The 26719-nt window shown below is 41.2% G+C and overlaps 1 protein-coding gene across 1 annotated transcript in view; it reads left to right on the forward strand.

The window, feature by feature from the left end:
- The first annotated feature begins 3272 nt into the window (after window positions 1-3272).
- The window catches only part of LOC122799277 (monocarboxylate transporter 4-like), a 712696-nt gene continuing 689249 nt past the window's right edge, over window positions 3273-26719 (forward strand). The window contains exon 1 of the mRNA XM_044068231.1: window positions 3273-3411. The gene's annotated coding sequence lies outside the window, so the exon portion shown is untranslated. The remainder of the gene's footprint in view (window positions 3412-26719) is intronic.

Consider the following 26719-nt stretch of genomic DNA (forward strand, 5'->3'; position numbering starts at 1 on the left):
TCTGTCACAAATCACTTCTGACACTCTTCTCCACCCACTCCATCCTGCCTGAACTCTCTTCTTCACCTCTCTTCCACACTCATCATTACTCGGAACTATTGACCCCAAGTAAAAGGATTAATTATCTCGGAATTTGCCTCAATCTTTTGGGTCTGCTCTTAAAAAATATCTGTGTGGCAAAAACTAAGGGCAAAAGAGCATAAAGATATTGAAATAACGTATTTCCATAAAATGCAAATAATACAAGTCATAGGTTCATAGGTTTATACTAGGCTATCTGCCCCAAGGCATTTATAAGCCTAGCCTGAATTTTTGTGGCTTACGCCACCCCTTATATGAAAAAATACTGTACCCATTAGTTTGTTGTGCCTCTGTCCAGCAGTGACACAGAGATGATTCCCGGGGTAAACCTACGATCTCCCATCCACAGGTCAAGATTTCTCTTGAACAGAGCCAGCGAGGTGCTCTGCCTCACATGGACCGGGACTCTATTCCACAGCATAGGGAGTCTCTGAGTGATAAATCTATCCCTCCAGCACGTCCTATTTATATCCGTGCTAAGGTTTAAGTCACTTGCTCTAGTGATTTTGGTGGATTTGGATTTTTTTAGGTGGAGCATGTCCATTAATTCCGGGTTGGACATGGCCTTGTATGTCAGGCACATGTCACCTCTGAGCAGATGGTATGCGACTGAATAGAGCTGGAGTTTCTTCAATCTGGCAGCATATGACAGATTTTGGAGTCCCTTTATCCTTTTGGTGAGAAACTTTTGGGGTCTCTCCAATTGCTGCAGATGTCGGGCGAGATACATCCCGAATGGGGCATTGTACTCGATCATTGGTCTGATAAGTGAAGAGTACAGGGGAACAATGACCTCACTAGATCTGGATGTGAATCCCTTCATGATCAGGTGGGCAATGTAGAAGGTCTTTCTAACCACTTTAGCAACGTGAGTGTCAAAAGAAAGGCCACTGTCAACCTGGGTCCCCAGGTCCCTGATAACCTTGTCTGTGCTTAGTGGATTGCCACCTATATGGTAGCTTGGGGTTACCTTGTTTTTCCCGAAGGGTATGACTATACATTTTTTGGCGTTTAACTTCAGGCCATGGCTCTGGCACCAGCTATCTGTTTCCGTGAGTCCCTTCTGAAGGATATCCGTGTCCGATGCACTTTCCACTATGGCGCCCAGTTTGCAGTCGTCTGCAAACTTTGTCAGCCAAAGACCTCCCATGTTGGCCTGTACTTCTGAGAAGTAGATGCCGAACAATAGATGGCCAAGGACCGAGCCCTGTGGGACACCACTTGTGACCGGCTTGGAGTCTGACATAGCGCCAGCAACTCTAACCCTGTGGGTTCTGTCCTTAAGCCAGTTTGCAACCCATCTTGTAACATATGGGTTTACATTTAAGCTGGTAATTTTTTTACAATACCCGAGTGGGGTATTGTGTCGAAAGCCTTTGCAAGGTCAAGGTAGGCTGTATGGACTGCCTTTCCTCATCAATGGCCTTGGTGACTGTTTCGAAGAAGTCGACCAAGTTCAAAAGGCATGATCTTCCCTTGACGAAGCCAAACTGGGTCGGGTCCAATGTCTGCAAGTCCCCTATATCTTTGTTTATGAGCTCCATTATGATCCTCTCCATAGCTTTGCAGACTAGACTTGTTAAGCTTATGGGGCGGTAATTACCAGGGTCCGTAGAGGCACCACCTTTGTGGAGTGGGACCACAGTTGCCGAACGCCACTCCTTGGGCACGTATCCTGTGGTAAGGCTGAGATTAAACAGCTGCCTTATGTGCGGGTTTAATTCCTCATTTAGCTCGTGTAGCACACAGCCGGGGACACCATCCGGTCCCATTGATGCTGTGTTTTTAGCTTTAGAGAGAGCAGCTTTCACCTGCGCATTTGAGATGTCTGGGAGGCTACACTCCGCTGGGATAGTTATCTCTCCTTTAGGGGGGGAGAAGTTTGCACTGAACCTGTCTGCCAGTATAATGTTGGCAATGTCTGTGGGTTCAGTGATTTTTGTATCATTTTGGACCAATTCTGAGCATATCTGGGAGTTTCCACCCAGGTTCCTAACATAGCTGAAAAAGGCCTTATGATTGTCCTTTGAATCCATGGCAATTTTTCTCTCAAAATTGGCCTTAGTTGATTTTATGAGTGCTCGTATTTTTTTACTAATAATGATCAGGGGTGACTTCCCTTTTATGGATAATCTCAAGTGTTACTTAGTTGTATGTAAGTTACTGATTCGACTGAATTACAGAGGGCAGATCATAACATACAGTTACATATCAATATCAGTATCAGTAACATGCGTTATTTTTGAGTCATCAGCTCAATGCGAGAAAATGTTGCGACCTGTATATGACTAACTTTAGTGTTGCAACTTAAGAAATATATTTTGCTTTAAAATCTCTGGACATTTGCCATCTTTTATGTATTTTTTTTTTCGCATGACACAACTGCCAAAAATGGGACTGTCCCTCGCAAAGAGGGACAGGTGGTAACCCAAAAATGTGCGATTGAGGTAGAGTAACGCCGTTCTTCTTCTTCCAAACAAGTTAACACAAATCCTCTTAGTGCAACCGCTAAGTGAATAATGAATGATACTAAACAGTGAGCATTCTTGACCACTTTGTGATTAGGGTTACCACCTGTCCCACTTTACGAGGGACAGTCCCTCTTTGGGCAGTTGTGTCCTGCAAAAAAATTGAAAAAATGACAAATGTCCTGAGATTGTAGCACAAAAATATTTCCTGTATTTTCTTTAATAGTTGCATAAAACCGTTATTATGTATCTGAAATACCTAATTGTTATAAGAAACAGAATAAGCAACTCAAATGCTACAAGAATAAGTTTTTATTTTGGCAAAAAAGTGAAGTTCTTTCATTTGTACTTGCCATGGATATGTTTTGCCCTGCAAAATCTGATGTTTCTATAAAAAATGTCCCACTTTGGGCATTTGAAAAGGTGGCAACCCTATTTGTGATTTGACCTACATTTCTGAGGAAAGACGTTCAGAGCAATGGACAACAGTGCAGCCGGGACAAAACGTCCTGCATGATACTTCTGTAATGCCGCAGGTATGAGAAAGATTGCTTTACACAAATCTAAGAGCATGCGTGGCATGGCTTCCCCGCATCCATACATGTAGGTGGGAGGTGGTTCCAATTTTTGAGCCTCCCCTGTGCCGCCCGGATTGGCTACCTCTAAGAAGCCCTACCTACACCTTCTAACTGGGTACCTCGGCATCAGCCGGCAACAGGACGCAGAAAACTCCAAAGCATCATCGTGACGTCAACTTGTCGGACGTGCATTTCTCAACGTTTTATATATAACTTGCTATAAATTAAAACACTTAGGAACACAGTTTGGGTCTGACAGTGGGACAGTAGAAACGGATGTACAGGTAAGGCAAGTTAGATAATACTGGCGAGGGACAATGACCCTGCTTGATCAATAGTACAGCCTGAAAACAGGTCTGCCAATACATTGGTTTAATTGGCGGACCAGTTTTCTTTTTTTCTTCCTATTGTATTAATTGGGGTGGGGGTGCAAGTTCAGCCATGCAGTTTAAGTATTTTGCATTAGATATAATCGGAGACCGTTTAAAATGTATACGTTTTAACTCTTACTGATTTTCTCTCATTTTCCCCCTCCCCTCATTTTTTTCTGTTAAATCACTGAATATTACAGTTAGTAATGACAGCACAGTTTCATATTACTCTGAAAATGCATGTTGATTGAAAACCTGTTGTTTGTTAACTTTTTAAGTGAATTGGAGTAATATTTTTAAAAATATCTGTGCCTTTATCCCCCCATCATTTTGGCTTTGTCAAGAATTGTTCAGCAAAGAAGTTGACAGGTACGTTAGAATGATGTTTATTGAGAGCAGCCTGCTGTCTGCGTTAAGGGGTCTCAGGGTCCTTATGGTGGCAGTGGCAGTTGCTGCTGTCAGCTTTGGTTGTTGACACCGCCGGTTAGGATAGTAGAATGCTTATTTGGTGTTGATGACGATTTGTGACCGGAGGTTTAAGAAAGTAGGAATATACCAACAGAGGTGCGGGGCTGTTGATGCTTAGTTGAGTCTCTACTTTGAAATGAAGATCTGGAAAGGTGAAGATGTCCTTAATGAAGCGGCGGTGTCACGTTGATGAGCCAATGACCTGGAAGGTTATTAACAAGTCTTTTTAGTGTCCGCAGTTGTGGGATTAGTTTTCAATTCAGTGTGGTACAAAGATCTTTGTGTCTGTGTAAATGAGCATGTTAAAATACCCTTTCCATTGAACCGTGGCTGACGGTGGCTCCGATTCAGCTTGCTTGACAAGGGCTGTGTTTGGTGTTTGTTTACAGCAGTTGTGAGAGGAACCAACCTGTTACGTCTGCACCGTGAAGCCAGACAGCTGGGGGTGGGTGTGTGTGTGTGGGGGGGGGGGGGGGTACCTATCCACTCCTCCCCCAAAGTTGTACTCCGTACCCCGGTTCTGATGTGACCTTTAGCAATAACAAACAGCACTGAGTACCAGGGAGCTGGCATTGCAGGTGTCAGCGGTTTTCGGTCAGGTGCTGCCTGGATAAGTAGGACCCACAGTTAAATGCTTAACGTTGGGCGGAAGTTATGATGATGATAATAATAATAATAATATCCTTTTGAGGGAAGTACAGCTGCCATCCTTTAGGGGAAGATGCGTCACGGCAGCTGAAATTCGTTTCCAGGCAGTCACTGATGTCGGTTACTATGTCGCTGATTTGTTCCCCGGTACTAATATAGGCAGCTGATGTAATGTTATAATGTACAAAGTGTCTGTAAACAGGACTGTGATGCTGCATCTGTTGGTTGCTCTGTTTGCTGAGCACTGCTGGGTAAAGATGCACCTGCGTGTCCTTCGCTGCTTTGAGCATTAATAAATGATGAGCACAAAATGTTCTCTCCTGTCTAGCCGTGTAACCGTGAAACGACAGCAACGTCTGACGTGCATAAGGGAAAAAAGCGCCCTGATGCGCGATGCACTAGGGAGTGTGTGTGTCTGGGATCTGTACTATCATTATTAAATGTGCGTCCTATAAACATGGCACGGCATATATAACTGTTTAAATTTTGGGGGTGGGAACAAACAAATGCAGAAGGTATGTTTGTAGAGAGTGGGATTTATGTGGGCAGCGTTAAACCCAAGAAAACTAGCATGACAAAACGGTGACAGATGAAAAATGGAGGAGAGGCGGAAGGAAAACATAGTCGCAGTGAAATAGCTGAGAAGAGCATTTGCTGGCAAGGTCATTCTCCAACACAGCTCTCAAACACCAGCTGTCCTAACAAATGTGTAAAATGTGGAACACTTACTTAACAGCTTACTAACAACATCATCTACGAACTTCGGTGGATGGATAACGTGTATTATATCAACCTTAACAAAATGTTATTTTGACGAAATAATATGGATCAGTATTGTTACAATGCCTGTTATCTAAAACACTCTATAAACAATAAACATCTAAGAGACCCTTTTTGTGGAGTAGTGTAAAACATGGACTTTTTAAGACTCAAAATAATTGTACCCATAAAAGTATACACGTGAGAAGTGTGTTTTCCCACAGTCTCTGTCACTGACAGCTATAAATGTTTATGTGTACAAAGCGCAGACTCACTTGTGTCTGTCATTTACTTTGCTGGTTGTTCCTGTACAGAAACTTGGTGCTGGAAGACTACTGTTATACTTGCATCATGCACTCTAACCGATGCTGAAATGTAGGTGAGCGGGCAGGCGGACAACTTGGGGCATCTGCCGCATACTTCTTAACTGTACCTCATAACGAGGAACGTACCTCATTTGGGGTCTTAAAAAGTTCATGTTCCTCGAAGTCCCTCAAAGTTCCACATTGAAAGAGTCTGTGACACATTCATGCATAGCTCTCAACCTTCCATCTCGAAAATGAGGAACACTTGCCCTCATAATGTGGAACAAATGGGCAAAATGTGGAACACATAATGGGGGCTGTTGGTTTACCACATAATGGTTTACTAACAACTTCACATATGAAGGCCATAGGATGGTTAACATATGCTGGTTTTAGTTATAAAGATCTTTTAATGAATTAATATGATTCATTTCTATTTACCATGAATTTCACTTAAAAAAATTCTAACACTGAATGTGTGACAGAGTCTTTCAATGTGGAACTTTGAGGAACATTAACTTTTTAAGACCCCAAATGAGGTAAGTTCCTCCTAATGAGGTACACTTCAGCGGTATGAGTGTTAGGATTTTTTTAAGTGAAATCCATGGTAAATAGAAATGAATCATATTAATTCATTAAAGGATCTTCTTTATAAGTAAAACCAGCATATTTTAACCATCCTATGACCTTCATAGTTGAAGTTAGTAAGCATATGTAAGTATGTGTTCCACATTTTGCCCATTTGTTCCACATTATGAAGGCGAGTGTTCCTCATTTTGGAGATGGAAGGTTGGGAGCTATGATCTGCCGCGTGAGGTTCAGTGCAGCAGTGCTGGTTGGGAGCAGACAGGGTGTCCTTCGTTCCTACTCCTGATAGGCACGCAGCATGCTACCTGTACAGAACTGGGTTGGCGGGCACATACAGTGCAGCAGACCTCGTCGTGCCTATCCCGATGGGCGCACTGTACAGCTCTGCATGCAAAGACCTGGGTGCGCAGGAATGCGGGCACCGTGGGGCAGCTGCCTCCTGTCCTGACGTGCAGTGCACGTGGCAGCAGACCGGTTGGCTTTCGTTCCTACTCCTGATGGGCACGGTGCCCCTCGGTATGCTACGTGCAACAAACCGTTTTTTTTTTTTTTTTGCCGACGCTTATATACTTATTGCTGTGATAACTGTATGCTGTAGTATGACAACACTCGTAACTATACGTTTCAACCGTAGCTCTCAACCAATCAGGGACAAATCCACAAATAATCAGGGATAAACAGGGACACTTTTAAAATATTAGTACTATTAACGTCAGACGGTGACAGAATAAGAGAATGTGAATTAACATACAGTTTCTGAAGTAAACGAAGTCTATAACTCTTAATTATTGTCATTATTTATTAAGTACGACCACACCTTTTGTCCAAAAGTCATCGATTTTAGGAGGGATTAAGACGGGCAGAACTAAAATTTGATTCAAAATGAGGGACGTCCCTGAAAGTCAGGGATAGTTCAGAGCCTAGTTATACTTTAAACTGTCCAGATTTTTGCCTCATATTTTTGGTATGTCTCTCATAACAATGTGGTTTTCTGGATTTTTGTGGCAAATTGGTGAGGACTGAATTCCCTAAAAAATGTCAGGTATTTGAGTTTCAGCCTTCACATCCTTCATAAAATGAATGATAACACAAGATCTTTAATTCTAACAACTTTTCTAATTTTGTAGGAGCAATATTTAAAACGTTTCTGTTTTTGATGCTTTGTCCCCCCATTATTTTTGACTTTGTCCAGATTTTTTTTGTGCTAAGAAGTTGAGGGCCATGCTCGTAAACATTGCTTGTTGTTGTTGTTGTATCTTTCGGCTTTTCCCGGTTAGGGGTCGCCACAGCGGAACTCCGGTCTGCTAATGATTGGCAGTAGCTTGTTATGTATCGGTAAATGTTGCTTTGGTTTCCAATTCTGAACATACATTGAAGTTCAGCGAGTAGCTGTTTCTATACGCATTTCTTACTTGGAAGAATGGTCTGTGGTCATTATACTCTGTTAGCCTTTTTGTAATTTGGCAAGCGTAGTGGTCTGGTCCTAATTGGATCAGTTTGGGGTATGGACAGAAGAGGCGTTCAATAAAAGACCGAAAATAACGGTAACAGCACCATAAACAACATGTAATAATCTTTGTTTTGTTTTTGCGAAAAATGCAGCAACGACAGAAGAGTTTGATTGTTTTATACGTGACTTTTACTTGCTTGGATTGGTTTCATATGATGTCCATGACATTCGAAAAGTCCCGTACGTATCTCTCAACTGTGCAGATCTTCGCAGAATGTTTGGATGTTGCCTCTTATTTTTAGTCTGTTCTTCATAACATTTGTTGTTTTCTGTCAAGTAACTGAGGTTTAAGTAAATAATAATGATATACGTTTCAGTTGCAGACTTCATATCGTAACAGCAATTTTCTAAGTTTGTAAGAACAATATGTAAAATCTGCCCATATTTTTGGACCTTTGCCCCCCCCCCCATTGTTTTAGGCATTGACCAGATTTTTTGTGCTAAGAGGTTGAGAGGTATGGGGGTCACGTATCTTAGTAAAAAAACTTAAGTAAGTTTAAGTGGGATTAAATTGATGTACCCCTACAAAGATTCAGGTTGCTCCTGCTCCTGCAACAGCCACACATTCGAACCCCGAAGTATTATATTCCTTGCCGGTCTGTTTTACTCTGGTTCTTGTAGAGTTACCACCTACCTATCCCTCTTTGCAGGACAGTCCCTATTTAGATAGTTGTGTCCTGTGAAAAAAAATGGAGAAAATGGAAAGTGTTGTGAGATTTTAGGACAAAAATATTTCCTAAGTTGTTTTCAATAGTTGCATAAAACAGTTATTTTGTGTCTGAAACACCTAAATGCTATATGAAACAGCATAATCAGCTCAAATGCAACAAGGAATAAGCTTTTAATTTGGCAAAAAAATGACTTGGAGAATTTCTCCCCGAGCCTCCTCTAAAAATTGGCTCGTTCCAAGTTGGATGTTGGTAAACAAATGTAAAATAAATATATAAAAAATAAAATAAATAAGTTCAGTCCTTTGCACTAGTGGTAGGTATAGTTTGTCTTGCAAAATGTCACCTTTCTACAAAAAAAATGTCTTACTTTGGACCTTTGAACCTTAGATTCTTATAGAGCCAAAGCCCATTTTTGGAGTACATACACTTAATAAAGTTTCATATCTGCGGGTAAATATATACTTGACAGCATACCTCTCAACCTCTTAGGGGAAGAAATCTGGTCCAAGGCCATTAATAAAAGTGGGAAAAAGGCCCAAAATAGTGACGTTTTTTAAATATTGTTCTTACAAACATAGTTTTTAAATATTGCTCTTACAAATTTAGAAAGTTGATAGAATAACAGGCTTTGCATTAGCACAAATTTTCTGAATGGTATAAAGTCTAAAACTCAAATGTCTATCATTCTCTAATGTCATTCTTCAATGATCTGCCACTAATTTGCCAGAAAATCACAATTTTATGAAAAACAGACCGAAATATGTGGCAAAAATCTGGACATTCTGCGAAAATCTGTACAGTTGAGATGCATGCTTGACAGAGGATCATTTGCAGCACTTTTAACATTCAGTGCAGTTGAAGTAACCTCTTAGGTTGGTCCAGTCAGCACTGATCTACCCTGTACTCCTACATCTCAATTCCTTTGCTCAAGAATTCTGTATAAAACCAGGGACAATTTCTAAATATTACTCTAATTGACTTAAAAAAGCATATAGAACACTAGGTTCTGCATCAGCATGGATTTCTGAGCAGTATTAAGTATGAAACTGTAATGTCTATTATAACCGACTGTATAATTCTCAATGAACTACCAAAAATCAATTTTTTATGAGGGATGGGACAAGAGCAGAAATATGAGGCAAAATCAGGAACAGCTGAGAAGTGTGCCCATAATTCTCAACTGTGCCAGATTTTGAAGAATGTCACTTGATTGTTCTGTACATTTTTACATTTTGTTAATGCCTGACAAATTGTTGGCAGCTTCAGTCACTAAATAATGATAGGTGTCAAGAGTTCTGGTCTTTTAGTTTTCAGAAAATGACTGTTAATACAAATCCAAGTGTATTAACATATCTAACAAATGAGAGGAGTATGTAGAAAATGCCTCTGATGTGGAGATCTTTGTCCTTCGTTATTTTTATATCACTGCTGTGCTTGAGCAAAGACAACGAGAACTATGTTGAGGTTATTCAAACAGAAATCTGAAAAGAATGTTACAAAAGGGGATGATTGAGAAGTAAACATAGCTAAGGAAGTGAAGAGGGACAGATGTAAGGAAAAGGCAGTAATAGTGAATAGTAAATCTGTCAGCAAGAAGGTAGTAACGGATGTATGTAACAGATGAGTTGAGAGAGGGGATTTTTTTGTGATTATGTACCACAAATTCTGTTTATCTTGTAGTATGTTTTCCGGGTTGCTTTAAAGCAGTTTGGTTATTGTATTTTTTTTTCTCTTGGGCAAGTAAGCAGACGCCCTCATTCAGTCATGAACTAGTTACAATAGTAAAACCGTTAAAATTTTTAATCAACTTATTATAAATTAAAGTTATAAAATAGTCCTAGATTCATAGGGTTTGCAAAGTAGGTCAGTCACCTTGTCAATACCTTCGCTTATAGGGTAGCTCCTGCCTTCAGGAAGGCAAAACAAGTCAGGTGTGGAAGGAATTTATGGGCACCAGTATAATCATCAGGCTTTGACTTAACGGGAGCAAGGCTATCACACTGTTTTATATAAAAAGGAAGATTATTAAAGAGATGGAGGAAGCACTGAGTAATAAAGCTGACTTTCCAGCATATTTTATTTGTTGAGTTTTTTTTTTATCAAAGGTGACAGTGCTACACTTCCTTGCATAAATTTAAGCCCATTTCCAATACACTATTGACTTGCATTGTTTAGTCTTACTGTAGTAACGCAGTATAGGGTTCAGAGTAAATGACAACACCCAGCTTGCAGTCATCTGTAGATTTAGTTAGCCATATATTTGGGTCAGTGGTTTTCAAATTGGAGAAACAGATGCTGAACAGAAAGGAGGGTCTCTATACTGGGCCCTAAGGAATGCCACTAGTGACCTTTTTGTTTTCTGAGGTCACACCTGCTACTTTACCTCCATGGGATCTATCTGTCAGTCAGTTTGCTATACATTTTATAATGTAAAGTGCTACATTTAGGCCTTGAAGCTTATTTAAGTTGAAGCATGGAGAACAGTATCAAAAGACCTTGGCTAAATCCCTGTACACTATAAGAACTTATGAATTGTGTGGCAGTTATCTACAATCTACAGCTCCAGTGACTTTTTCTCAAAGAAATTTATTGACTTAAGACTTTTTTGTCAGACTCTATGACATCAGATATAATGCATTCCATGGATTTGCCATTTATGGTTGTTAGGCTATTGGGTTTATAGCTCCTGGGATTTGGGAAGGGGACTCCCTTTTTTTAGTGGCATAACAATGGCCATTTTCCATACAGGAATCTCATACCTTGCTGCTGTGCTTAAATTGAACAGTTTTATATGGGGATCAAAGAGGAAGTGTTTGGTTGTGTTGATTAAGCAACCATCTATATTGTCTGGGCCCAGAGAGGTACTTGTAGCTTAGAGAGCACAGTTAGGACTTGTTCATTAATAATATTTGTGGAACTTCAGTGACCATTTCTGGTTTGAAGCTGGCTCTAAATTTATCTGCAAGTTGTTGTATATTCAGTTACACAGGAACCAGACCAATAAAAAACTAAGCTTTGTTATTTTTTTTTATTTAGTACTGTAGCAAAACATGTAGCCCAACTTGGTATGCAGTCTCTTAACTTTCTATTCACAGTACCTGTCTGTATAAGTCCAAAGAGGCTTCTCTACTGTGCAAGGAAAATTACCAGCTAGCCCTTCCAGACTGAGGTCTTTTCACCTCGGAGACCACATGCATCAGTTATAAGCCTCACTTAACCACAGTGTTAGCCCTCACCATGAGGAATTAGGTTCCTTCCTGGATTCATGAAACATCCATTGTAGCTCTTGCTTAACTATGATGATGATTTTCACCGTGGCTAACTAACTTCCTCAAGATGTGGGGTTTATGCACAGGTACCTTCCAGTAATTGGATCCATTAAACAGTTAACAAAGCGGTAATTTTAATCTGAATTAACAGCCTAAACTATGGCTAGTATACATAGTGGTCTATCAGAAGGCATACTTTAACATGTAAATGAGACAGCTGCATACTATGTATAACAGCATTTAAACATGGTTCACTTTTTTTCAATCCACATGTTTCATTACCTCCTTACCAACAAAAAATTATTAGATTTGAATTCTCTGAGATGTGTCATGAGACCTGGACAGCTCATCCAACGACGTGTGTAGGTGTGAGGTTTAAATCTTACTAGCATTTCAGAAAAAAATGTAAAATAAAATAAACTACCTGATTAACAGATAATGATGTCCTGGGCACACTTACATTTTTGCTTATCATAGACAGAACTTTTCAATTGACACATTTTTCATTTTGTTAAGGCACTGGGTCCCTCAGAAACAACTTTGGCTAACCTATGCAGGTTTTTCTAATTCAGATGTCCTACTTAGTACGTGTGATACTACCCATTTTGTAGATGTGTCACTCACTTGCATTGCAGGAACAGACCCATTACCATTACCAGAACTATACTATGAAGTTCAGCCCTTATACTAACTGTAGAAATGTTTGCTTCTGTCTATGGATTAAGCATAGGAATAAGATGCTTTGCCTCATCTTGTAAGTTAATGCACTGAGTTTTTTCTTCCCTTTCTGTTTATTGATTCCTTACCATATTACTAAGGTCTGTATTTCGTGATCAAATGATTAGGTGATCGAACATCTAAACATCGACCACGTAATATGCTGTGTCTTTCGGCTTTTCCCGGTTAGGGGTTGCCACAGCGGAACTCTGGTTCGCTAATGATTGGCAGTTGATTTTTATGTGCTGAGTTGCCAGCCCTAACGCACAACCTTCAACAAAGGTACGCCCATTCACACATGTCACCACGCAGAAAACACTCTAACTGAGAGTCAAACCGGTCAGCATCTTACTGTGAGGCGACAACGCTACCGCAGCACCACCACCGCAGATATCAAACTGCAAAATAGTGAACGCCGCCGGGAAATTTTACCGTCACCCACAAAAAAAAAAACTTTACAGACAAACTAAGTGGGGGGTGGCTGTGCCCCCCACACCCCCTCTAACTAAATGTACCAACTCGGAGATCACTCCACAGTGGAGAAAATGTCGAAATCCAGCGAATGGCCAAGGGAAATCTTTCCCTGCGTTAAATTGGCTGTTCGCTGTTTTTTTGCTTTTGATATTACATGGTCGATATTTAGATGTTCGATCACCTAATCATTCAATCACATAATATAGACTCTATTACTAAGATCTTTTCCAGCCCTTCAAAGTTCCTTAACAGTAGCATGTACTCTACGGCACTAGCACTCCCAGTAAGCCATTGTACAGAATGAACTTTGCCAGCAGTGAAATCTGTTTTAAGTTTAGGATTTCCTATTTGCCTCTTCACTTTTCTGTTTTTATTTTTTACATTTTTTTGCATTTTTAAAACTGTTGGTGACAAGCTTAATAGCTATATCCACTGTAGCAGGACAAGCTGGTCTATAGTAGCTATTCAAACGCTTAGATTGTCAAATGCCGAAATGTCAACACCTAAACGTCGAAATCTAATAAATGTGACAGGCCAATTACACAAATTTTTTCCCAGGGGAAAAATTCGTGTGGCAAAAAAAACCTCTAAAACCCTAATCGATTGGGGGGCTTTGCCCCCCACACCACCTCCGAGATCGCTCTATATCAGGGAAAAGGGCAAATCCCTGATGATGGGCAAGTGAATTTTTTTCCCATGGAAAAAATTTGCTTAATTGGCCTGTGGCATTTATTAGACTTCGTTTAGGTGTCGACGTTTCGGCATTCAACAACCTAAGCGTTTGAAGATCTAATATAAACCCAGACAAGCTTACTAGTTTTCTCTATACACATTCCTATTTCTAGTTCCCTAGTGCTAACTGAAATTTCAGAAACTACTGTTATCAACTTCAGGGTTTCATGAGATTCCACTTCACGTACCAATGTTTCAACAGCTTTCATACATTTCCTGTATGCTTTAGTGACAGCATTAAGTTCTGTCTTTTGACTAATAATATGTGCATGGCACAGAATCAAATTGCTTGCCTTCTGAGTTCCTTAAAATTCTTAACAATACTGTCTGTCCTTCGGTCTTATGCAACTTTTTATTGCTCATGTGAACATGTAAAATGTAAATCCTGTGGCATAGGGCAATGGGCGTTGTGCATCTACCACCGAACATTGACAAAGAAGATTTTTATTTTCTGCAAAGAAAATCAAAGTAAGAATTTTCTTGGACTCATGTCTTTCCATCCACAATCCCTTTTTTCCCTTGTATGGAAAAATGTGCTGGCTAGAGTTTCCCTTTTTATAGTACTCTGGTTTATTTCAAGTGAGAGAGAAGGCCAGAACACAGATGACCATGCAACCCTCTTCTTTTTCTGTCATTCATTGTGTATTACTTCCAGCACATATTTCTACCCCAGTGCTCCGTCTTGTTATTTTTTTCCTTCCAGCACATATTTCTACCCCAGTGCTCCGTCTTGTTTTTTTTTTCCTTTGCTACAAGTAATTTTCTCTGTACATCAGTGTCAGCATTTTTTGTGAATCTTTGTGCTTGCGTGTATCTGGTTTTTACTCCTTTTTGGACTTGAAATCCTTCCGTCACGTTACCTTTACTTCCTGCACTTGCATCCTTTTTCATTTTACCATTTGGAATTTTCTGATAAGATTCAGGGACACAAATCCCACTTATTTAACATTTTTATAAACAGATTACATGCTGTCACCCCACCTCACTAGTGTAATTCAGTTTGCTGATGACTCAATTGTTATATGTGCACCCACATCCCTACCAACACTTCAGGACATCAGCCAAAATGCTTCCATTGCTACAGAAACGTGGCTAAATACAAATCTACTTTTAAATCCTGAAAAAAAACAAACGTTATGCTCTTTACTCCTAAAGAATTCCAAAATGAAAGACAATCTTTTGAAGTAACCTCATTCAACAACACACAAATTGAAACTGTAACATAAACAAAATCTTTGTGTCTTAATTGATAATAACCTCAAATATGACCACAACATATTGCAAGCCATTAAAAAAGCACACCAGAAACGTGGCTTCCTCTATAGAACCAAACACTACCTGTCAGATGATACAAGACAAGCACTAGGATCGGTCTATCTTCTTCCATCCCTACAATATGCCTCACCTATTCATACTAATCTAATTACTACACTTAGAGGTAAGCTCTCCACATGTTACAATAAAGTATCCACATTTGCTGCTAACTTTACATATGGGACTCGTATTGCAGAACCCTGAATCAACTAAAGTGACTTGAGCTACCCAGCTATTTAACATACACACAACTTATTACTGCACACAATCTTAAACAAACACAAGAAAAATGTCTGACACTGAAAGATGTCCTGCAGCACTACTCTCCAGGCAGAAAACATCACTCAATCAACAAGTTCTTAGTAGTCATAGTAAAGTCCAATAACTTAGGTGCTTTGTTATACTCCCATTATGTATCTAAACTCAAGGTACCTATAGCAGACCCTGAAAACACCTAAACCACATGTGGTTGTTCACATTTACCTCACCTGAGTAATTCCATTTTCCTTTGTCAGTTCATACCCGATATCCCTTTGTAATCTCTATCCACTTCTGTACAGCAAACCTTTCTACCACTCCTCCTCAATTCCCTTCCTACTCAAATCCCCACTTTACATTTCAGTTTCTTTTTGGCCTTTTCACTTTATCCATCTCCTTTTAATACTTGTCACCACTGTCTTATAAACCAGGTTCAGTGTCAGCAAGTATTGTAGAATTCTTAACCACATATCCTTGACTTATCAGCTATACAATGCCTCTCTCTCTTGTCTAGCTTTGCTTAGTGTCTTCTTACCAGTAATGTTTCTCAATCCTAACCAACATTTTATTTACTGCTAACATCTGTATTGCAACTCTCCTTACCCATGTAGTGTATGTCAAATCTGTTGTCTGCTTGTCACATATGTTGCACATGAAATGATTGTATACTAAATATGTTTGGAATTTAATATCATGTATAATGGCATCACAGAAGTACCCGTTTTATCTTTGTATAGTGTCACTACAGAACAGTAACGTGTTTGCATCTAGGGGTCTTAAGAACTATCCGTGTAATGTATCTTTGTAAAAAAAAATGTTTTCTCGTGACTATTTTAAATGTATCTGCTAGAGCTGTTCTCCTTGAACCTCTGCTGAAAATGAGCTTTGCCTAGTCAGACTTTCCTGATCAAAAAAGACACATAAATAAATTCTATGGGGTTATTCTTGCTTTCTACCTTTACATCTAATCCTTCTATGTAAAAAGTAGTTCACCCCAAAAATATTTTTCAGTTTCTTCTGACTGTTTTAGAAAAGGATAACTCTAGACAAAGGTCGTTATTCCTTCTCATTTTTTCTACGTGCACCTGAGGAAATATCGTCTGAGCTTTTTTCTCTTGCAAAAGGCAATTTAAAACAAAATGTTTCTCCAACTCTTGGTCTGTCCTTCTCCAGCTGTACCCAATTCTGACAGTCCAGTCCCAGTTTGTTGGTTTGATTCTGACAGAATGCAACTGGATACTAAATAGGAAACAACTCTACTTTTTCCCCAAATTTCCATTTCCTTCTTTCCTAGACAAGTTTTGCTTCTGGCACAGTTTCTTCAGTATTTCATTTTCTGTGTTAACTATCCCTTATTTTCCAACAAGGATGTTTTTTCATAGGTTCATATTAGGTTGCTAGGCTAATGGCCTTTACAAGTCTATCAGTTGAAAAACCCATGTACCCTAATTGACCATAGTTAGATAGCCATTGTTAGCAGAGCAGTTCTATGATCAGCACCGACTACCTCTGTCCACGAGGAACATAGGTGCCACCTCCAGGGTGAATTTACGGTCACCCATTCAATTGTCAAGGTTGCGCTTAAATAGGGTCATTGAGGAGCAATGGTTCATGTGAAGTGGGAGCTTATTCCAGAGTAGTGGCAGTCTCTAGGAGGTAATGTCTGTCTCTCCAACAAGTTCTTGTTAATGTCAGAGGCTAGGATGAGATCCCTGGAGCAAGTGATTCTTGTCCCATTTGATTTGCAGATGTGCAGCATTTCCATTATGGCAGAATCAGAGACTGCTCTGTAGGCCAGGCACAGGTCGCCTCACAGCAGCCTGTATGATACAGAGTACAGTGACAGGGCTTTCAGTCTGTTAATGTAAGTCATATTTTGGAGGCCCTGGAGTCTCTTGATTAGAAACGTCTGTGGTCTCTCCAGTTGCTGCAGATGTCTAGTGAGATACATACAGAAGGGAGCATTGTACTCAATTAGTGGTATGGTAAGGGTCGAGTACAGTGGAGTTACAACCTCCTTAGTCTTGGATGCAATGCCATAATTTATGAGATGTGCAATGTAGAAGGCTTTCCTTACCACTAAGGACACATGGTGATCAAAGTTTAGATTGCAATCAACCTGTGTTCCCAAGTCTCGCGCCACTGGGTTTGAGCTTAGAGAGGTGCTATCTATATCATAATTAGCAGCCGCTACTTCTTTGCCTATGGGGATGATGACACTTTTTTTCATTTAGTTTTAGTTTGTGACTTTGACACCAATCATTTATCTGAGTCAGCCCTTCTATAATATGTTTACATCATTGGGGGAGTCACTGATTTTGCCTAATTAGTTTGCAGTCATCTGCAGACTTGGTAAGTCACAGGCCATCTATGTTCAGCTGGACCTCAGAGAAGTAGATTCCAAACAGAGGATGCAGCACAGATCCTTGTGGTACCCCACTGGTAACTGGTCTACTGGTGGAGGTGGACTCTTCAACTTTGACAGTATGCGTTCTGTCTATGAGCCAGTTGGCTACCCATCTAGTGATGTATGGGTTAATCCCTAGCTGGGAGAAGTTTCTCAATGATTCCTGAGTGGGAGATTGTGTCAAAAGCCTTGGCTAAATCAAGATAGGTGGTATGTACCACTTTGCCCTCGTCCAGGGCTTTGGAGACATTCTCAAAGACGTCCACCAGGTTTAATATGCAAGACCTACCCTTGAAGAAAACCAGACTGGGTCAGGTCACTGGGTCAGGTCAAGAGTGTGAAGGTCACATGTGCCCTTGTTGATAAGGTCCAAGGTGATTTTTCCATGGCGTTGCAGATGAGGCTGGTTAGACTTATGGGTTGATAGTTTTCTGGGTTGGTTGATGGACCCCCTTTGTCCAAGGGAATTACTGTTTCTGTTCTCCACTCTACCAGAACAAAGCCAGTGCTCAGGCTATGGTTAAAGACAGTGCTGAGTGGTTCTATCAAATCTTGTTTTAGATTATTTAGTAAGCAACCTGGGATGTTCTCTGGTCCTGGGTACACACCGACTGCAAATAATTCTCACTGTTGAACTATTCCACTCAGATAAAGACAAAACAGTTGAAAAATGCTGAAATACTTGTCTTTTGTGAATAAATCAAGTATTTGAGCGTTTTTCAACTGTTTTGCTTTTGTCTTTATGTTCCCTGGTCCTACAGAGACAGTATTTTGGGCCTTGGAGAATGCTTGTATGACTTGTTCTTTGGAGATACTCAGTAGTGGACTGGTGTCAGGAATGCTTTGGGGTATGGCTGGTGGGAATAGAGGGGTGAAGTTATTGCCAAATCTGTCAGCTAGCAAGTTGACAATTTCCTCAGGCTCAGCATGAGTGGTATCATCCACAGTAAGTTTGGCACATAGCTGCGCATTCCCCTTTAGGTTTCGGATATAGTTAAAAAATCAAATCCAATGAGCCAGCAAACTGTGACCTAGAAACTTGGTTTATTGTAGAAAAATGAAAAACAACAAATAACCAGACCGGTTTCGGCTGGACACAAGCACAACCTTCCTCAGTGTAAAAGAACAATGATCAATTGTTGTTGTTTAAATACACCCATTTGAAAAGTGATTGGTTCATTCTAAAATTGTTCATTTAAACCAGGTGAAAACAATCCACCCAGTTTGACAATCCACTTCTTTTCTTTGGAATTTAAAATAGAGTGCCAACCTGTTTTGTTGGATCTGTTACCTTTTATCACATTAATAACCATGAATGAAAATTTAGCTGTTTTGTGTACCAAATGATGTTTGTACAGGGCATTGTTCACTTTTTTGTTTTTAATATTACTTACATGTTCAGATATTCGTAGTCTGAGGGGACGTGAAGTTTGTCCTATGTAAAAGGATCCACAAGTGCAGATAGCCAGATAGACCAGCCAGTCAGTACTACAATTGGCAAAGAAGTGAAGATCATAGACCGTGGCACAATTCTTACTAGAAAATTGTTTAGATTTACTTACTTTGTCACAATTGGTGCAGTGGCCACAAGGAAAACAACCAGTCAATGGTTCACCCGTCAAGGTGGTCTGTAGGTGCTGTCCCAAACTGTTGTCATGCGAATGTTTGTAATGATTGAAACAGGAACCTAGATTTTTCCCTTTGCGAAATGAAAAAGAGACATCTGTCTGGTATAATGCTTGCCATTTCTTGGTCACATTGTAGTATGTTCCATTGTCTGTGTACACTTTGGATAAGAATATCCAAATTCCTAGCATAGGTAGTTGCAAATCTAATGGGTTGTGGGTCGGTAGTATTGTGCTCTGTATAACTTAATAAATCATCTCTGTTGAGTGTATTAGCCCAATTGCTGGCTTGCAGAACATGCCCCATCCTATATCCCCTGGATCTGAACCTGTTGGTAAGGTCCTTTCTCTATTCCTGAAAAGAGGTATCCTGGGAACAAATACGCTAGAGTCTGATAAACTGAGATTTGGGAATGTTCCTAGCAATATGTGGTGGGTGAAAGCTGGAGGCATGGAGGACGGTGTTGTATTCGGGGTACTTCCTGAATACTTCAGTACTTAATGTATGATCAGGTAACCTGTGGATCAATACATCCAAAAAAGTAATGGTACTGGCATGATAATGTATTGTGAACTGGAGACCCCATTTATTGTCATTCAGATAAGATAAGAAATCAAATAGTTGATAAGCCTCTCCCCTCCATACCATCCAGCAATCGTCCAAATAACATCTCCAGATATCAGTGTACTCGACAAAAATATTGTTCTGACTATTGTAGATGATATATCTTTCAACATAGGCCATGAATAGATCAGCATAAATCGGGGAAAATTATGCTCCCATCGCTGTGCCTTTTGTTTGCCAATAGCAAGTATCTTGATAAAAGAAGACGTTATTGGTGAGTACATGTTCTGCAAGACCAACCAGAAATGTGTTAAACTCAGACTGATATAAGTCAGCCACCTCCAGCCAATAGGCCAGGGCCTCCAAACCTGCTTGATGAGGGATGTTGGTGTATAGAGCACTTACATCCACTTACAGGTTTCGGATATAGTTAAAAAATGCCTTATGGTTGCCTTTAGCTAGGGATGCTAATTTAGTCTCATAACTAATTTTATAGGATGCCTGATTTACTTGTTCAAGCTGTGAAGATTATTCTTCCTTTGTTGAGTAAGTTATCTCTTGTTCTTAAACTGCTGAAGTACCTACCAAGGGGAGAAAACGCTGAGAGAAGAAAGGAGCCACTTTTGAGATTTTAAGTATTTTCTTCTGATTTTTTGTTTAAAATTTCTGCTTTGCCGCCTACTTTTCGGTGTTTTCTGGCTTGCTAAAGTTAGAAACAGTATTTAGACCACATCAAGAGCCTGTTTACTGCATTTCCTGTGTTGCACTTAATTTAAAATTGTTTATTTCTTAAAATTGCATTTTACCTGACTCTGGCCTAGCACTCAAGTGTGGGGTCATTTATTGCACTGTTCTGACAATATTGCTACTTGTGTATCTATGCTACCTTTAAACTAAAACAAAAAAAAACAAAAAATCTTGCTTTTTTCCCACTTTCTGAAATTTAAAAAGTTCAGTTACAGATTTGCTGTTCTGGACTGTTTGTAAGTTTCTTGGAGGCCAGTGCTTGCTTGGGCTAAAGGGAAGTCTCTGTGTTCATCAGTGGCAGTGATAACACTGAACAGCCTGCCTGTCCCTGAAGGAGTGGTTACTGCCTAGAAACGTTTTGGGCTAATTCCCAGCTCTTTCAAGTTCCCTGCCTTAAAACCCGCTTTTGCGTGATTTTGCGCAGAGTGCAGCATCGGGCAACGCTGCTTAAACTGGTTTAAACTATTCCCGGCTCCACAAAGTCTGGTCCTCACTTTTTCAGTTAGAACTGTTCTAAATCTCAAAGTAAGCACTCTATTTTCATTCTAAAGCCCTGCACTTGATCTTATAAGTACTCTTATAAGTAAACACTAACTAAAGCACTACACCCTCTTATACTCCTTATAAGTACTTGGCTCCCTATTGATCCTTTCTGATCAGTCAAAAAACTGTTCCTTATACTGTTCTGGCATGTCCAATAGTCAGTTTCAGGTTTACTCTCCAGTCCAGCTGGTGAATCTGGGTATCTTGAGGCAATGTTACAACTGCCTTATGTACACAGACCAAGCTCTCCTCCTCCCATCAAACTCAAATATATGTGAGAGATGCAACTATATAGCCAAACTGGAGGCTGAGCTCTCTCAACCCAGCACTGGCACAGTCAGTCAGGAGGAGAAGGTAACCACACACACCACTATTCCAGTCTCACATAGACCTATCACATCAGCAAACCAAACACATAAACACACAAAAACATACTCGGAGGCTCTAAATAAAAATCTGCCAAAGCAGCAGAGACCTCCAAAGCAGACATCAAGCACCCGCTACCCCACAACAATACCCACGTATCACATATTTCACAAAGTCAGTGTGTCACACAGTCACAGCCCTTAAGGCTAAACAACACACCTAACACACTTGTAATAGGGGACTCTATTGTCAGACACACTGACGTCCCTCTCACCAGACTGAACAAGGAGAAGGTCACTGTAAGCTGCCCGTCGGGTGCCAGGATCCGCCATATAACACACTCAGGTCACTCCAAAGCAAGTACAAATATGACTCCGTCTTTGCCCATGCTGGTGTGAATGACCTGAGACGTACCTCCCTGGACTACATGAAAAGAGACATAGAGGAGCTCTCTGATCATGTAGCCCAGACCAGTATGACCCTGACCTTGAGTAGCATCTTGCCCTTACCAAGAATGATGCCACAGTATAAAGACAAAATGATCAATTTTAACAATTGGCTAAAGTATTGGTGTCATTCTAAGGGGATTCAGTGTCTGTCAGCCTGGAATGACATGCTTGGCAAGCCACGTTGCTTCGCTAGGGACGGCTTGCACCTGTCACCCCTGGGCTTTCGAATACTGGCTAAGGCTCTTGCCACCCCACATAGTGCCTTTTTTAGGTAAGGCTCAAAAGACAAACCCACCTCCATAGACAACACAAGAAAAAAAACTAAGGGTAATGCTGCTCAACGCCAGAAGTCTAAACCTCAAGATGCACGCACTCGAGGCTCTCCTCAGTATGGAGAATATCGATATCTGTGCAGTGACAGAGACCTGGTTCAAGGCCCCAGAGAGCACCCCAGCACTACCAGGTTATACCTCATACCATGCTTTTTGGCCCCAAATTTCGGACCGAACCACAAAAGGAGGGGGAGTATCCATATTCATCAAAGATACCCATACCTCCAGGTTAGTGGCACTACACGAAGCATCGGAGAACATCCATGTATAGTTAACAGTGGGCAAAACTGCCTTTCAGTTTGTAGCCTGCTACAGACCACCCTCCCAAACTCAGGAACTCCACTCGGCCTTCCTGAGAACACTGGAGAATATGACGGTCTCTCCAAACACAATAATATTGGGTGAATTCAACTACCCAAACATCGACTGGGAAAACTACTCAAGCCCCAACACCCTTGTCCAACGGTTCCTAGAATTTATAAACTCAAATGCTATGGAACAACTGGTCACCACTCCCACAAGAGGGGATAACATATTGGACCTGGTCATCGCTAACATGGAGACTCTATGTTCCACACCAGAGGTATGTCCCTCATTGGTAAGATCAGCCCATAAATTAATCTCACTGGACATCCATATCCCATCCCCACCCCCAGCCAAGGAAATCACGGTGAAAAATTTCTCAGAAGCAAATTTCACACTTCTCAAAACTGAGGTGGAATCCTTCAAAGCCACCGGGCCAGTGGAAAATACTGCCCAAACAGCCGAATCCTTTACAAATGCATTCTATGGACACCTACAGGAATGCATGGATCATGCTATCACAAATAAAACCAAGACTCACTCCTCCAAAGGCAGGAGACCAGTCTGGTGGACCCCGGCCATAAATAAGCTATACAACAGAAGGAGGAAGTTACTACATGATAGAGCAAAATCCCAAAAGGGGAAGGCATCTCTGATCAGTACTAGTAAGAAACTACGATCCCTCATAAAATTATCTAAGGCCAGCTTCGAAAGAAAAATTGCACAAGACACTAAAGATAATCACAAGGCCTTCTTTAGTTATGTCAGGAATCTGGGGGTAACTCCCAGATATGCTCTGAGTTAGTACAAAATGACAAAAAATACACTGATCCCACAGACATTGCCAACATCCTGGCAGACAGGTTCAGTGCAAACTCCCCCCCCCCCAAAAGACCAAATGTCTATCTCAACAGAATGTAGCCTCCCTGACAGCACAAATGCACAGGTGAGAGCTGCCCTCTCCAAAGCAAAAAACACAGCATCAATGGGACCAGACGATGTCCCGGGCTGCGTCTTACACGAGCTCCAAGAAGAACTAAACCCTCACATAAAGTCACTGTTCAATCTCAGCCTTGCTACAGGATATGTACCCAAGGAATGGCGTACAGCAACAGAGGTCCCGCTCCACAAAGGTGGTGCCACAACAGACCCAGGAAACTATTGCCCTATAAGCCTGACTAGTCTGGTCTGCAAAGCCATGGAGCGTATCATCATGGAACTCATAAACAAGGACATTGGTAACCTCCAGACACTGGATCCCACCCAGTTCAGCTTTGTTAAGGGCAGATCTTGCCTCTTGAACCTGGTCGACTTCTTTGAAACAGTTACCAAGGCCATAGATGAAGGGAAGGTAGTCCACACGGCCTACCTGGACCTCGCAAAAGCCTTTGACACAATACCCCACTCGGGCATCATAAATAAGCTCACCAGCTTAAATATCAACCCCTTTGTCACAAGATGGGTTGCAAACTGGCTCAGGGATAGAACCCACATGGTCAGAATAGCAGGTGCCATGTCAGACTCTAAACCAGTTACAAGTGGTGTCCCACAAGGCTCAGTCCTGGGACCTCTCTTGTTCGGTATATACTTCTCTGAGGTACAGGCTAATACGGGAGGACTATGGCTGACCAAGTTCGCAGATGACTGCAAGCTGGATGCCATAATTGACTCTCTAGCTGACACAAGCATTCTCCAAAAGGGTCTCACAGAGATGGATAACTGTTGCCAGAGCCATGGCCTTAAGCTAAATGCCAAAAAGTGCATAGTCATCCCCTTCGGGAAAAACAAAGTGCCCACAAATTACCACATAGGTGGTAATCCATTAAGTACAGAAGAAGTAGTTAGGGATTTGGGGACCCAAGTAGATAGAAACCTCTCTTTTGACAATCACATTGCCAGAGTGGTTAGAAAGACCTTCTATATAGCCCACCTTATCACGAAAGGGTTCACATCTAGAACAAGAGAGGTCATTGTGCCCCTCTACTCATCACTCATCAGGCCCATAATTTAATACAATGCCCCATTTGGGATGTACCTTACCCGACACCTGCAGCAACTGGAGAGGCCCCAAAAGTACCTCACCAAGAGGATCAAGGGACTCAAACAGATGCCCTATGCAGTTCGGCTAAAGAAACTCCAGCTCTACTCAGTTGCTTACCGCCTACTCAGAGGTGATCTATGCCTGACGTATAAAGCCATGTCCAACCCAGAATTAATGGACATGCTCCACCTCAGGAAATCCAAATCCCTTAGAGCTACATGCTCCAGGGACTTAAACCTCAGCACAGAAATAAATAGGACATGCTGGAGGGACAGATTCATATCCCAGAGGCTGCCCTCACTCTGGAACAGAATCCCAGTCCATGTTAGGCAGAGCCCCTCACTGACCCTCTTCAAGAGAAATCTTGACGAGTGTATGGGAGATCATACGTTCACCCCTGGGATCTCTTCTGTGTCCCTGCTAGACAGGGGCACAGTAAACTAATCTTAAAAGGGCTATCTTCTGTGACCTACTCTACAAAGGCACAGTAAACCGATCTTAAAGGGTGGCGAAAGCCAAACACACTCTGACTAGGCTTGTAAATGCCCCAGGGCAGATAGCCTAGTATAAACCTATGAACCTATCAGTTTTCTTTCTTTTGCTAAATAACTTATTTATACTTACAGACTAGCAGGGTGGCTTGTTTTTTTTTTTTTTTGGGAGGACCTGGTTTTAGTCCTTTCAGGTATAGCTGAGTCAGTACATTTGTTTAAGTGGCTGTATAGGGCATTTGTGTAGTCTTCTGCATAGGAGTCACTGTTGACTGTATTAGCGGGGGCTTTGAAACTTTTTATAGCATTGCTTAGTAGGCTGTAGTTTGCTTTTCAGATTTTTTCTCCTTTGGGGGTGTCAAGTCTGATCGTTACTTCAAATGAGATTGATTTATGGTCTCACCTTACCAGGGAATGCAACACACAGGGAGTAGTGCAGTGACCCCCCCCATGCTGTTTGCACTAGGTCTAGGACATTTGAGCCTCTTGTTGGGGTGCAGATCAACTGTTCCAGGGCCCTTGAATTAACAAAATCCAGAAACTCAGAGTGATTGTGTTTGTGCTTGTATAATTTGATCAGTCAATGGAAGGATAGTTGAAATCTCCCATGACCAAGGTGTTTGGCTGTATACTGAGCGACTCTAGCAAGTCCAGGTAGGCAGTGTACTTCTCCAGGTTCATGATGGGGGACCTGTAGCTAGTGATGATGTGGTAGGGTATTTTGCCTTTAGTTGTTTGGACCTGGAGTAGCTCAAGAGAGTTGTACTGTTTTACCAGTCTCGAGGTGAATTTGGATTTAATACAGATGGATACACATCCACCTTTGGTTCTTTCACACTCGTTTTGAGGTCTGAACGTGTGAAAGGCATTGTAGCTTTGTATGGCTGAGGTGCTCTCTGCAGCCTTGAAACAAGTTTCAGGGATTGCACAGACATCAGCATCTTCCAAGGTGAGGAGTGCTGCCAGGGAGTACAGTTTACTGTTTAGGCTCCTAGCATTATGCAGCATGACCTTGAGTTTGTCTCTAGTGGATTTCTTTACATTGGAAGTTTTGTTGTTTTGACATTGCCAAAAAAAGGCACTATGGGGGTGGCAAGCATTTTCTGTATCCGAAAGCCTTGAGGAGACAGGTGAAGGCCATCTCTGACAAAACAGTGTGGTCTGTCAACCATGTCTTCCCACGGTGTCAGATACTGGATCTCTTGGAGTGACATCAGAAGTTAAGCCAATTATTGAAATCAGTCATGTTTTGTCTGGATAGTGCCATCAACCTAGGTGACGGTAGAATGCTGCTTAGGGCTAGGGACATACTTGCCTGGGACTCATAATCTGAGAGTTCAGTCATATCTCTCTTCATATAGTCCAGAGAGGTACTTCTCAAGTCATTCACTCCAACATGTACTATGACAAAGTCATAATGGTAATTGCTGCTGAGTGATTTGAGTGCGTGCATGATTTGACGAATCCTGGCATCTGACAGAAAGCTGACTCTGACCTCTTTGTCCAGCCTGGTTAGGGGGGCATCTGTGTGTCTTACTAATTACTTGCCTATGACTAGGATATTAGGTTATGATGTGTTTTGTCTTAAGGGCTTAATTGTTGAGACTGATATGTGTGTTGTTATGTGTAGTGGTGGATT

This window comes from Protopterus annectens, chromosome 4.part0, assembly GCF_019279795.1.
Source record: "Protopterus annectens isolate FY-2018-M chromosome 4.part0, PAN1.0, whole genome shotgun sequence".
NCBI classification, from domain to species: domain Eukaryota; kingdom Metazoa; phylum Chordata; order Ceratodontiformes; family Protopteridae; genus Protopterus; species Protopterus annectens.